Source organism: Crocodylus porosus, unplaced genomic scaffold (genome assembly GCF_001723895.1).
Source record: "Crocodylus porosus isolate Cpor-Errol unplaced genomic scaffold, CroPor_comp1, whole genome shotgun sequence".
NCBI lineage: Eukaryota > Metazoa > Chordata > Crocodylia > Crocodylidae > Crocodylus > Crocodylus porosus.
In genome coordinates, this window is record NW_017728931.1 from 101,670,168 (window position 1) to 101,685,558 (window position 15,391).

The window sequence follows — 15,391 nt, forward strand, 5'->3', positions numbered from 1 at the left end:
GACCCCGGTGCTCTTTCCTGCCAAGGCAGGGGGTCGGACTAGATGATCTACCTAGGTCCCTTCCGACTCTAGCTACTATGAAACTATGAAACTATCTGATGTAATTAAATGTATTTGCCTGAAACAGCACCTCATCTTGCATATAGTCTTCAGACCTGCTATGTGGGGGTACAGCAAATTAGCTCCTATTGTCTGCAGTGGTTATGTGTCATACTGTGTCACACAGCAGTTAATGTGTAAATTGGTATTTATTGAAACCTCCTCACAGGGTAGCCTTTTTGTTCTGTGTGGGCTGCTTCCCTTTATTAAAGCAGCTGACTGAGGGAGAAATGTTAGACAATATAGTTTTTTAAATGGTTTAGTGTTCTATACCATACAGCTGAATAGGGTGATTCATTAAATAAAGTTGAATATCTCCAAATATAAGACATTCTCGTTATATTCTGAATGTCAAGATGGCAACACAGCTGACACATTTCTGTTTCCAGGTGGGAGTGCCAGTTAAGAGAGTTCAATGTTATTTTAATTTGATGTCACAGGTATTCATACCTGGTTCTTAATAAACACCACTAACAACTGTACATGTCAAAAATGTTCCAATCAAAATGGAAAAGGTGTAACCAAATGCTAATGGCTATGCACATAGGGAGGAATTCTGTTTCCCTTTTTGTGCCTAAATGGCAATTTTCTAGCTGCATACCAGAGCTTTTTTGGCACTTATCCCTGCATTATGGATGCATGAACATGTGTGTGTAGACTGAGCAGGCATGATAAGGTGCTCATAGACTGGGCACATGTGTACCTGAGCCTAAGCAAGGGAACGGGTGGGAGGAGGACAGCCCTTCCATGATTTAGCCCCAGTAGGGTTAGAGCACTTAGAAAATGGGAGACCAAGGATCTTGTTGCCTGCCCCCCTGCCATTGAGCCTTGAATCTGTCTCTGTGACTTCCCAGCGGTGTGTTAGCTCCATTCCAGGGCATCCATCCATCCACATTTTTCAAGACTTGGAAAAATGGTCATTTAGATGCTGTCCGTTCTTCTGCAGGAGGCAGGAAAGATCGGACTACCAAACTGCAGTTATACTGAAAAGAGAGATGAATGGACAATTTCAAGGTAAAATGGTAATAGTAAAATATTGATTCAACAGTGCTCTTTGGCTGGCTTGCTCAATCTTATACTGGGTTTATGTCTGCACTTCATTATTGCAGTCCTGAAAAACATCTTGTCTCTGCTCTAGGAAAATAGTTAAGTTTGTGCTTACGTCCTTCCCCCTCTTCTGAGCAACATTAAAGAACATGTTTAACATTTAGTAGTGCTTAAGTTTCTTTAAACCTGAGTTTTTAAGCACCATCCTGAATACAGATGTTTTTCAGAATTACTGAATGCAGTTCAAATTTGGGCTCTTCAAAGCAAAACACATTAATGAAATCACAAATGAGCCTTACCCAAAAACTGACATGAAAATACACCCTCTCACTCTTCCTCAGTTTAATAAACATTAACAGTGTCAGCAGGTCAAATGTCCAATATCATTTTCTGTAACAGCTCTTTCAGTTCAGCTTTTCACCTACTGAAAACATCTTGGACATAAGGTCAGACAAAATTTGTTTCAAAATAGGATGAAATCAATTTGTTTCAAAATAGGATGAAATCAAAATTCAAAATAGGATGAAATCAGATAAATATTCTCTCTTGCAAGTGAACTGGATTTCTAGATATATAAATTGCTTAATTAAAATTATGACTGACTGTATACTTTTAATTTCATTAATATAAATGGCAAGTTTATTTCTTCTGCAGACCTGGAAAAACCAAAACTGTAGGATTTTTTATATTAATTATAAATCCAGATTTCTCACCATGGATGGGTGATGGGATCTTAGAAGTGCCCACATGACTTTAAAGCATTATTCTCGCTGCTAGTTGCTTTTCAAGGTCTCTTTCCATATGTCCATCAGCTAACGGACATATTTTTTGGATTAGGAAGAAATGATAACATTGGGCATGTCTATACATCACCCTATGGTGACATAGTGACACGCTATATTGCCGTATGGCACACTATGGTGATGTAACAATCATGTTTCTACACGTGATTGCCAGCTCTGTTGCCATAGCAGCACACTCGCCAGGTATAGTGTGTTACTACAGTGATGCAGTGGTAATATTTAACCATGCTCCATGTTAAACAGGTGTAGCCACCTGTACTGTGCCATGCTTTAGTATATCCAAAAGGAAGTACTAAAGTACATTGGCATAGCAATATTTCCATATAGCTATGTGTAGGCATGCCTATTATTAGCTAAAGTATACACCATGAGATGATAGCTATAAGGCCAATGGAGAGGCTTGAGAGGCTAGAAGTCTTATGATTTGTAGAATTTTTCAAGAGCTGAATTTAACAAGAAAGACAAGGGACTTGTCTGTACATGCAGTTAATATGACTGAGTAAACTAATCCTGATGTCACCATCTACATTTGTGTTTAAGTGCAGTAATTTACTTCACTGCTGGATACTACTTGTATCTATTGGGACTATCTGGCAGTACAGTAAATTATTTTACTGTGCCTTTATTGCTGCGTATGTATAGACAAGGTTACTTTACTGTGCAGCAAATTAGTCTGCTGTGCAGTAAACCATTTAATAGATTTCATAGATTTCATAGACATTAGGGTTGGAAGGGACCTCAGAAGATCATCGAGTCCAGCTCCCTCCCCAAGGGGCAAGAAGTCAGCTGGGGTCATAGGATCCCAGCAAGAAATCCAAATTTCTCTTGAAGGCATTCAATGTAGGTGCATGAGCCACCTCTGGTGGCAGACTATTCCAGACCTTGGGGGCTTGGACAGTGAAGAAATTCTTCCTTATGTCCAGCCTGAAATGGTCTTGCAGGGGTTTATAACCATTCAACCTTGTCATCCCTTGGGATGCTCTGGTGAACAATAGTTCCCCCAGATCCTGGTGAACACCCCTGATAAACTTATAGGTGGCCATCAGATCACCCCTGAACCTGCGCTTTTCCAGGCTAAAAAGCCCCATGGCTTTCAGCTTGTCATCGTAAGATCTGTTTTCCTGACTTCTGATCATGCACACGGCTCTTCTCTGGGCTCTCTCAAGTATCTCCACATCCTTTTTTGAACTGTGGAGCCCAAAACTGGATGCAGTACCCCAGTTGTGGCCTCACCAAGGCCAAGTACAATGAGAGAATGACGTCCTGGGATTTGCTTGAGAACCATCTATGGATGCAAGCCAGCGTTTTGCTTGCTTTACTGGCCGCAGCATCACATTGAAGACTCAAATATATCTTGTGGACAATCATGACCCCCAAGTCCCTTTCATCTGTAGTGCTAACCAAAGTAGCACTGCCGAGCCTATAAGAATGGTGCAGGCTTTTCCTCCCAAGGTGGAGAACATTGCATTTTTCAGTGTTAAACACCATCAAATTCTCTTCCACCCAATTCTTGACCCTGTCAAGGTCAGCCTGGATCACCCTCCTGTCCTCAGGTGTGGATGATTTACCCCAGAGTTTGGTATCATCAGTGAACTTGGCCAGTCCACTTCTGACTCCAATGTTGACATTATTAATTAAGATGTTGAAGAATATGGGTCCAAGGCCAGAGCCTTGGGGGACTCCACTGGTCACAGGACACCATGACGATTGACTTCCATCAACCACCACCCTCTGGGTCTGACCACAGTGCCAATTCCCCAGCCAGCAGATCATGGTGGACCAAGGCCGCAGTTAGCCAGTTTCACCAAGAGGTGATCATGGGATACCAGTTTGAAGGCTTTTTTTAAGTCAAGATATATGATGTCAATCTCCTTTCCCTTGTCCAGGTGATAGGTCACCTGGTCGTAAAAGGAGATAAGATTGGTCAAGCAAGACCTACCCGCAACAAACCTGTACTAGCTATCCCTCAGGAAGTTGCTGTCGGCCAGTCTGTTGAGAATGGCCTCTTTAATAATCTTTTCTAAGACCTTACCCAAGATAGAGGTCAGGCTATCTGAAAAAGAGCCTGAAAAATCAACATGCAGCCTTCACAGCCAAGATCCAGAGGCTCCGTCTGCGTAGAGCCCAGAACCATGGACTCTGTCTAGGTGGAGGCCTCTGACATTCCAGAGTGGGAGCCACAGGCCCCAAGAGGACCCTTGGGGTACGGCACATGTCCATCCGTGTCATGTCTCTCGTGGGCTGGCTATGGCTGGGACTGGCTTCCCGAGGGAGGGGGCACACAGGCAGAGCCACTGGCCATCCCATGCAAACTCCGTGCTAACTCACACGCCAGGCAGAAAAATCCACCTGTTGGCATGGCCTGTTCACACAGCTCTAGTAATGTGGCTCCCGGGGGGGCTGGGTGAAGTAGGGGATGGGGCAGGGTGAAACTCCCCTCAGCACCAGCTTAGCCACCTCCCTGTGGCTAGACTGGGACTAGTCCCTCCCACCAGGAGCCCTGCTTACCTCTGGCTGCTGCTGGGGGTTGGCAAGGGTGCTCTGTGGCAGTTGGGGAGTGCTGAGGCCTTTGGGGGGAGTGGGGGCACGGCGGGCTTGTACCTGCACGTCTCACGCCGCTCCCAGAGCTTGTCTGGGGTTTTTTTTCTTTTGGTGGGCCCTATCAAACTGTGCACATGTGCAGTGGACCTGCCATCAGAAATCAGCTGTTCCCGAGCTACGGGACCCTATCCGGGCTTCCAGGGACCCTGCCTCACTGGGGAGGGACCGGTAGGTACACCAGTGGTTCATGTAGATACACCCAAGGGGTAACACTATTGCCTGCCATTCTACCCATCCCAGATTCATTTAAAAAAAAGATGAATATTTTTAGGACATATAGTTTGAATAGCTTTAGCTTCCTCACAAAAAGAATTCTAACTACATTTTGTCAGATACTTCCAAAATGTCTGTAGAAATTATACTGCGAGCTTTTAACTGATTGAAGTGAAGATAACCATGCATTATCAGCAACATTATATCCTAGCCTTGATACACCATGAGAGAAATCGCTGTCCTCCCCATTGTGGACATCCAAATAACAAAAGCTATAGAAAAAGCTTCATTTCTACTGCAAAATGAAGCGGAGATATGATTCCCCGAGATAGCAATATACTCTTAAAACTTGAATAAAGGAATCTTTAAAGAACATTTTTCAAGTACACATGGGTAGTGTAATCCCCTTTTTTCTGGGACAGGCCATTTAAATACCTGTGCCAGGCATCCCATTTGTTTTTTTAAGAAACTGCCAGTTCTCCAGCATCTTGCGGCACATGTCCTGAAAGCCTTGGCTCTACTCTGCTTGTTAAGGTGAGAAGCCAGCATCCTTTCTTGGTAAAGAGGGGGGTTATTATTGATTTTGTTGTCAGTAGCATATAAGCACACCATTCAAGGGTAAGCAGAATGATATTTAGATTTCTCAGAGGCTGGAAGAAGATGATTAACAGAATTATCTTTAGCCATAATCCCAAACCTAACTAAACAATCTAACCATAAATATATGGGTGCATACCTGTGTACTGAGAGGCCATCTGTGTTTCCATTCCAGTCCCTTGCTATAGATTTACGTACAGCTGTCCACTCATTTTAACCTTAGCAATTGCTTAAGCCATTTTACACCACTTGAGAGAGAAACTCTTCTACATTTTGGCTTGTCTAAGGTAATATAGCAGGGCACAGTCTGACTGTAAACACCCAGAAAAGAATCCCTCTTTTGCTATCACAAATGTGCTTCTGTCACATCCTTTTCCATGCAGGAGAGAATCAAATCTCATAATTTCAAGTCAGTTTTTACAAGGAAAAAGTCAAGAAAATTACTTTAAAAAAAATAGAAAATATCCCTCTTCCTGGAACGGCTCTGATGTCAAGGGGCTCGTATGAGCTCATCAGAAATCACAATCACCTCTTAAGACATATATAATCTCCTCTAGCTCAGTGCTGGGATTGTTAAAATCACTTACAAACCTGTCAGGTATGCTGCACAGAATGATGGATTAACCTAGAGCCTGGTCAGACCAAGACATTGCTCTATAGTACACAAAGGACAATAATCAGCTGTCAAAAGAGAAAACAGATTTTCTAATGTATCCTTTTTCTTAATTTTAATTTTACTCAGTGACATGTTTCAGTAGAGATATTCTGCTTGCTTTGGCATTGGGTCAAATGCAGAACTCTGTGGGTAAATTAGATTTCTTTGCAGCTACTTATAGCTATTCTGTCTATCTCTAAAGGATTTGACTGTGGTGTAACTTATATGTCTAAAAGCCAGATGAACATGACATAAATGAAATGGGGATTCTTGTAATGTATGCCTTCTTCCAGTTTCTTCCTGTGTAACTTACACCACCTAAGTCTTTGACATTAGCAGATTTAGTGTAAATAGTCTTACAGGAACCTGGACCTCTGTTTTCATAAGATTGATAAGACCTCCACCAACTCCATGGATCATATGCACTGACACCCCATAAGCTGTACCCTCAGTGACAATCTAACCTAACCTAGGAAGCTCTGATAAACTTTGGAGTTTGAAATGTCCACTTGCCTCTTGCCTCACCTTTCTGATATATCCGGAGCTTACTACCTGACCACTGAAGTTCTGCACTCCCCCTTCCTGACTCCCAGTTTCCGCACCACACTTCCTAAGTTTTCTCACTTAAATTATAGACAAGCCAGGAAGTAGAGATAAGGTCTAGGTACAGACAATCAACAAGCCTGAGGCAGAATTAGCATGGTTTAGGCTGGTAGCAAACAGAACACACATTTTCCCTTTGTTGTGGGGGAAAGGGGTAAAACCTTAGACCAGGTTCCACCATTTTTAAACCAGTGTCCATGTGTGTTGAACTTCTGTTTTTCATTTATAACAGTAAAAGTGCAATGTCTATACCTGGCCAAGTAGATCAAAGACTGATTTCTAAAAAGGTTTCATAGATTTCATAGACATTTGGGCTGGAAGGGACCCCGGAAGATCATCGAGTCCAGCCCCCTGCCCCAGGGGCAAGAAGTCAGCAGGAATCATAGGATCCTGGCAAAGATAAACATCCAAGTATGTCTGGAAGGCATTCAAAGTGGGTGCTTGAATCACCTCTGGCAGCAGCCTAATCCAAACCTTGGGGGCTTGGACAGTAAAGAAGTTCTTCCTGATGTCAAGCCTGAATTGGTCATGGAGCAGTTTATGGCCATTCGATCTTGTCATCCCTTGGTGCACTCTGGTGAATAGTCATTCCCCCAGATCCTGGTGAACACCCCTGATAAACTTACAGGTGGACACCAGATCACCCCTGAGCCTGTGCTTTTGCAGGATGAAGAGTCCCATGGCTCTCTAGCCTCTCATCATATGGTCTGTTTTCCTGACCTCTGATCATGCACGCGGCTCTCCTCTGGACTCTCACAAGTGTCTCCACATCCTTTTTGAATTGTGGATCCCAAAACTGGACCCAGTACTACAGCTGCGGCCTCACCAAGGCCAAGTACAAGGGGAGAATGAAGTCCTGGGATTTGCTTGAGAAGCATCTATGGATGCAAGCCACCGTTTGGTCGCTTTACTAGCTGCAGCATCACATTGAAGGCTTATGTTCATTTTGTGGTCAATCATGACCTCCACGTCCCTTTCATCTCTAGTGCTAACCAGTGTAGCACCACCGAGCCTATAAGCATGCTGTGGGTTTTTCCTCCCAAGGTGGAGAACCTTGCATTTTTCGGTGTTAAACACTATCAGGTTCTCGTCCACCCATTTCATGGGCCTGTCAAGAAATGCCTGGATCACCCTTCTGTCCTCAGGTGTGGACGCTTTACCCCAGAGTTTGGTGTTGTCAAGATTTTATCTTGCTCTTTTTAGAGGGAAGAAAAGTGAGGGAGTCATTTTGGGGAAAAGTTTGAAGCATTTTTGCTCTTCAAGTAACCCAAAAGAGCTAATCCACCACTGCCATTAAAACAGTGTGATAATTTGTCACAAAATTGCTGCTTTATGGGTTATATATCCTAGTTAGAAAGCATAAGCAGTGATTTCTTTATCTTTCAAAACTAAGAGAGAGCATAGTCATGGAAATTCTCCTATTGTGCTGGCAATTAGGATAAATTGGGCATGTTTCTGAATTCTTTAGTTTGAACGAATAGCCTTCATTTGTCAACAAATTAGTGAATTCAAAAAAGTGATTTTTTTTAAATGAACTGCTTCTTTTCACTGAATGTTATCCATGTCCATATAAACAAAAATAAATCAAAATAGTTTGTTGGATCAAACATTTTTTCAAAAATAACTCTGTGCTCCTTTCTAAAAGGTAAGTACAACCTGAAAGTTTACTATTGAGATACTATGAAAATGTGGACGTTCATCTGTATTTTTAATTAAATATTTAGTACAAATAATGGAAACATTGACTTAATTGAATATCATTTTCATGTTACCTTTTTTAAAATAACAAATCAACAGCGTATAGATCAAATAGTCAAATTCTGACAAAAGTTTTGTAGTTAAATGTCCCAGGGTGTTAACTTTAATGTTGTGTCTCAAAATATTTTAGAAAGAGTAATGCTGAGATTTAATGGGACAAAAACCATATACAATTATAAAACAACCCTTAAGTCTAATTCTTAAACTGTAGTAATTGATCCTACAGTGAGATTTATTCCATAATCGTGGAAGGCAATGGCATTTACAACTAGAATAAATTAAAGTAAATGAAGAGGAAAATTGTATTCTGTGTAACATTTAGTTCATTATAGGCTTAAACAACTATGCCGTTCCATGTTCATCAATATAAGTTATGATGCTCACAGACATAATTAAATAAAAATGTTATCACCAAGAAACAGTTCATGTTACACAAGCATAGAAATTGTTGCATTATAACTAATTTGCTTTCCTTAAGGTTTTATTGGCAATGCTCAAGAATATGGATGGCGGACTTTGGTATAGAAACCTCTTGTTTTTTCTCTGAAGATGGTAATATGTGAAATTATAGCCATTTTTTATTACTGGGTCACACTGTCTGCAATACAGATGCTATATTTTATTAATAATATTTTATTAAGCTCCTGTGCAGCTTTACCTAGACATTCAGGCGTGGGTGTCAAGAAAGTTTTTAAGTTGTTAAAATGTTATGGAGATTCCTGACAGAGCTGCTACGGACATTTGAAGTATTTGAATACATCATCCTTATCTACCCAATATCTTGAAACAGCAGAAGTAGAATTATTCAGCTGGTAAAAAATATTTCCCCCAAAACATTACAAATGATCAATTACATTTGCTACTAATAGTAATTTCCAGTTCTGAAACTACAGATAAAGATATAAAGCAGGTTTTGACGTTTGCCTTCATTGTGTGCCAGAATGGGAATCAAATAAAATAAATACAGGTGGTGCATCAGAAAAATAATCTACTTCCTTTTAAGATCCTCCCTGGGTGGAAGGATATATTCTGAGGTCCAGCCTAAGTTCAGCTGCTGCTACACCCCTCTGACTTCGGGCATAGGAGTTCATAGATTTCATAGACATTTGGGCTGGAAGAGACCTCAGGAGATCATTGAGTCCAGCCCCCTGCCCCAGGGGCAGGAAGTCAGCTAGAGTCAAAGGATCCCAGCAAGACAAGCATCCAAACGTTTCTTTAAAAAGTCCAGAGTAGGTGCTTGCACCATCTCCTTTCTAAGGACCGATGCAGAAGATTCTCCTATTATTCACTTATGTTTCTATTTTAAAATGTAGATTTACTAATAAAAATGACTGATAGTTCCTGTACAAATATTTTCACTGGTTTCCAGCTCAATATTAGTTAGTCCCATCTGGTTCAGAAAAAGGTCTTGGAATCCCTTAGTCAGTAATTAAGGAACAATCAACCCATCACATTGCACTTTTTAAGCAGTGAGAGCCCCGAGTGAAGGCTGTTCCCTGAATCAACGCTGCTCTAAGGGGAGGCAGGGTGAGGTTTTCTTTTTAAAGTGGTAGCATGCTTTTCCTTTTGTAGGATTTGTTTGCCCAGAGGGCTCATGTTATAGCCAGAGGGCTTACTATTTGGTTAAGTGAAACCAGTGGACCAGAAGCAACTATCAAGGGAGGTAGAAGTCCTAGTAGTAGCCGAAAGACACATGGTGACTTTGAGCCCTGCCAGGGGATGGGGCTGAGCCTGAGGCTGGGAGGGCCATAGCACAAGCCAGCAATAGGCAATAGCAGGCCTGAGGCCAAGAGGACGAGATCACAACAGTGGGATGGGCAGAGCTAGGGCCAGGGGCCCACCAACCTGAGAAGGGTGAAACCAGTGCCCGAGAGGGACAAGAACCAGGGCCAGGACCCTGTAGCTCAAGAAGGGTAAAAACAGAGCTCAGCAGGACAAGACAGGAGCTGGAACCCAGCAGCCTGGGCCTAGGATAAAAGGACCAGAAAAAGAAAAGATGTGGAGGCCAATCAGGCCAAAGACCCAACAAAGGCATAAAAGCTTATAAAGACTGGGTGTGGACTAAGGGACAAAATGCTGTACTTGAGAGATGACTGGTAAGATCTGTGAGGCATGGGCATGACTGTAGAGGAGGTCAGAGGCCCGCAGGAGGTCAGAATTAGCCCTTCAGGTGATCAGTGTGCTGAAGCATAGATGGGCCACCAAACACCTGAGGGTGAGTTTGAGACAAGGAGGGATTTACTGGTTACGAGCACAGGTTAGGTCTCACTCCAGGATTTTAGGGTAGCCTCCTTTTCCATCAGCTTGACTAATTACAACAAGGCATGACAAACAATAGGGAAGGAAGGAACCCCAGAGAGCCATAGTGGGTGCAGTCGCTGTGTGGACACCATGGAGCATCACAACCACCCTTGGGGCCTGGTCCTGCTACAGGAGGACTGAAGGAAATTCCAAAATGCTCCTCTCTGCCTACCATCCAATGCCTTTTGAAAGTCAGTGAAACTGACAATGAGAGATCTTCCTATGAATTCTTAGAAGATGATCTGTAGCATGAATATTTAGTTTATAAAAGATCTCTCCCTAAATGCAAACCGTTCTTTTGTAAGCTTCTCATCTTGCATTTTTTATGATGAGTAATCTCACCCATCTGAAGATTGTTTCTATAAGTGTTGCAGTTGGTAAGATCTCCCTTTAGGGTATTCTGACAATGATTCAATTCATTGATCAAAAAGGGTTTCTTTTTTCCAGACTTCATTGAACATTTTCATTAGTTTTCTTAATATGCCAAAGTTTATGCTTAACATAAGACTATAACAGCACCATATTGGGTCAGACTAATGGTTCATCTAGCTCAGTATTCTGTCTCTGACCGTGACAGAAATGCATCTGTTCCTAACAGAGCTATAGAGGGACAGCATAGAACCAGATATCTCAGAGTCATCTATCACTTACCCAGTATTCTTCCTGGCATCATTATTGGTTTAGAGATGCCAAAGGAAACATCTACAACCATTCTGTTCAACAACTTTTCTTGGTATAGGGTTATTCCCAGCATCTCTCTCTGCTTTATGCAAGTATACATGTCCTCATTATCTATTTTTATGCCTACACTTTTTCAATCTGATTACCACCTTGGCTCCAGCCGTGTCTGATGATAGTGTGTTCCACAGGTTAATTATGATTTATATAAATCAATTAATGGTGTTCAACTTAATTGAATGTCCCTTATTATTGCACTATGAAAAAACATGAATAGCAATATGCTTTGTAGTTTGTTTTTCTTCTTAATTTGTACTTTTAAAAGGGAACGTTATTTCCTTTAGAAAAACTGATTGAATGACCTAGCTTTTAAACCATTACATTTTAATGAGCAAACCAGCAAAGGGAGTTTTGCAGGTACTATATGTAGAATGTTTACTTATTTGTGCTATGCACTTCATTTGCTAAAGTACTTCAATGAACATATTACTAAAGCACAGTAAAAACTCCAGAACTAATTATATGTCTTTATGCCTCAGTATAATGCAAAAAAGTTTATAAATAAGCATATGGTATTTGGGCTTTTTATTTTAAAACTGATAGACTTCCTTTTTCTTTTTCTTTCCCCTTTCCTTTCCTTTCCTTTCTCCTCTCCTCTCATACGAATTTCTATCAAAAACATTATTAAGATCATAGAGTAAAAGAGTCTGGGTTGGAAAGAATCTACCAAACAAGAGTGTTTATCCTATATTGTAATAACAGCTAAAGAAAAACAAAAGCCTTATTATTATGCACATACTGTGTTTGGGGTTGTGCCTAAAGGCTCAACTGTAGAAGTCATAGGAACACAGAAAAAGAGGGCTAGAAGGGCTTCGGCAGGTTATCTAGTCCAACCTTCCTCTTCAAGTACAAACATCCCTGACAAATATTTGTCTAAACTGCACTTAAAATCACCACTGACAGAGATTGCACAACCTTTCTAGGTAATTATTTTTAGTATCTATCTTCACTCATGTTTGGAAAGTTCTTCCTGAGATTAAAGTTCCTTTTCTGTAATTTAAATCATTACTTCTTGTCCTGTTTCTTAGAGACAACACAGAATTGTTAATCCCCATCCTCCTTCAAATACACTCTGCCCCCTTTTTTTCTAATTTGAAAACTATTATCAAGTCCCTTCTCCATTTTCCCTTCTCCAAACTAAACAATCCTAGTTCTTCTAATCTCTTTTCCTGCGTTAATGTTTTCTTGACATCAAATAATTTTGTTGTTTTCACTGGACACTTTCCAGTTCAGCCATGTCTCCCTTGAAAGGAGGTATCCAGAACTGGACATACATATCCAGGTGAGGCCTAGAGGTTCATGCTGAGTACAATGAATAAATTATTTCCCGTGACTTGTGTACAACCTTCTTCTTAATGTAACCTGATTGGTTTGTTTTTGAAACAGTACAGCACTGGTTACTCCTCTTAAACTTGTGGTCTGCTGTAACCCCCAGGTTCTGAGATGTAGTACTGCAGTATAATCTCTTGTTCTACAGTTTGTATTTGTATATGTGTTTGTTCAGTATTAAGATCTTTGCACTTTTCCTTACTGAACCTCATATCTTGTATTCCAGACCCTTTCTCCAAAGTCTTAAGTTTATTTTTAATCCTAATCACAACCTACAAAATATCTGTAGTACCCCACAGGCTGGTCATGTGGATGCATTGAAATCTCAGTTTCAATTCAAAATAAGCCTTTAACCCTCATAGTTGCTGAGAAATGTTAGAAAATATTAGGTTTAAAAGTGAAAGGATAAAAACCCTTAAAGACTTATCTTTTATCTAAAGATGTAAAATATTTCTTGCAGGAGGCCCACAGCTTTTTGGGGCCTCTTGCAAAAAATATTTGTGGGGCCCCTGCCCCAAAGAAGCTGGCAGGGGCAGGGGGGAGGGGGGAGCAGGAGGCAAGGGGGGCAAGTGGCTGGATGCAGGGGGAGAGGCAGATGAATGTTTACTGGGACATTGGCAAACACAAAATAGGAGGCCCCCTCCTTCCACAAGAGCTGGGCTTGTGGGGGTCAGAGGGCAGGTCACCTTCCCCTCCTCGTGCCAGCATGGGAGGTAAGGGGGGGACCATGCCAGGCTGGGGGTGGGAGGGGCACATGCCTGCCTCTTCTCCTTGCTACCTGCCCCCCCCCCCCACTATGGCCAAACATGCACACACACACACCAACACACACCCACACCCACACACAGGCGCATACTACTCTCACTCACTCTCTGCACATGGACACACAGATACAAACATATTCTCCCTGCCTAAACACATGTACACACACACAGAGACACACACATGCACACATACAGATGGGTGCACACTCTATTCACTCACTCTCTGCACGTGGACACACAGACATAAATATACTCTCCCTGCCATGAACACAGACACATACATGCACACTCACACACACACACTGACACAGTACCCTGCACCCTACAATGGTGTACAGGGACACCCTCCACCGGCTCCATACCCTATGCATACACCCACAGCCTAAAAAATAGGCTATTTTTTAACTGTGTGTGTATAGGGGGGTGTTATTTGTGAAGGTGTTGGGGGCTGTGGGTGTGTGTGTGTGGTTTGGAGCCTTTGCTAGGGTCCTGCATCCCCTCCCTGCCCTGCTGGGAAGAGTGTAGGGCCCCCAGAGCAAAGGCAACAGTGCAGAGAGACCCAAGAAAATACTAGTTCAAGCAGTTGGGCAAATTATTTTAAAAGCTCCATATCTAAAGCTAGGGGTGCATTTGGTAGCTGTGTTCTTCTGAGACAAAAAGAAATGCAAAAATCTAGAAGTCTTGGTTCAGAAATGATACCATGTATTAGACCAACTAGAAAATCACAAAAACATCTGTTTTTCTGCAGGTTTTCAGGCTCAGAGGCCCTTCATCAGGCTCTGGCAAAGTTAAAGATGGTAAGAAGTCCTCATCGTTAGGAAATCAACTTCATTTTTGCACAGAGAGATCTGGAGATGGAAAATCTGTCCTTCTGGGTCCATGTGAATTGTTCTGAGTCTCCAAGTTGTTCTGAGTTGTTCTTAGTTGTGTAGATCAGGCAGGATTTCTTCCTTGGAATTGTCCCATGGCAAGCAGGGAAGTTTAAAAAATCTTTCTTGTTGTTTTACAATGACATTTAAATTTCAAAATCGGCTAAAATTTGGCACCTTTCATGTTTCAGGGTGTACTTGGTAGCTGTGTTGGTCTGAGACAAAAAGAAATGCAAAAATCTAGAACTCTTAGTCCACTTCCATGGACCCAGAAGGACAGATTTTCTATCTCCAGCTCCCTCTGTGTGAAAATGAAGTTGATTTCCTACCTATGGAGACTTTTTACCAACTTTAATTTCCCCAGAGCCTAATGAAGGGCTTTGACCCTGAAAGCTTGCAGAAAACAAGATTTTTTTTGCAATTTCCTAGTTGGTCTAATAAAAGGTATCATTTCTGAACCAAGAGTTCTAGAGTTTTGCATTTCATATCTGAAGCCAGGCTCCTAAGTGAATGGGGTATTTAGCAAACTTGAAAAATCTTCAGGCCACTTACCTAGATACCCAAAGCCTATAACACCTACATGTAGGGTTCCGTGTTTTTTTAAAAAAATGCAGATGTACACTTTTTAAAAACACATAGCCCTAAAGCTAGGCTTTAAAGGCTTTGGGTATTTAGGTAAATGGCCTGAAGTTTTTTTGAGTATGCTAAGCACTCCATTCATTTAGGAGACTAGTTTCAGATACAGAGCTTTTAAAATAATTTCCCCACCTACTTGGACTAATATTTTTTTATGTCTCTCTGCGCTGTTGCTTTTGTCCCAGGGCCTTGCACCCTGCCAGGCAGGGCAGGGGTTGGGACCCAGGCCCCAAGCAAAGGCAGCAGGCACAGACCTGGGCAAACAGCCACAGCCTGCCTCTGCCCCCTGAACAAAAGAAACAAATCTGGGAGGCACATGCCCCACCATACCTCTGGCATCTCCTCCCTGCCCCAGGCACACACCCTGCCCTCTACCTC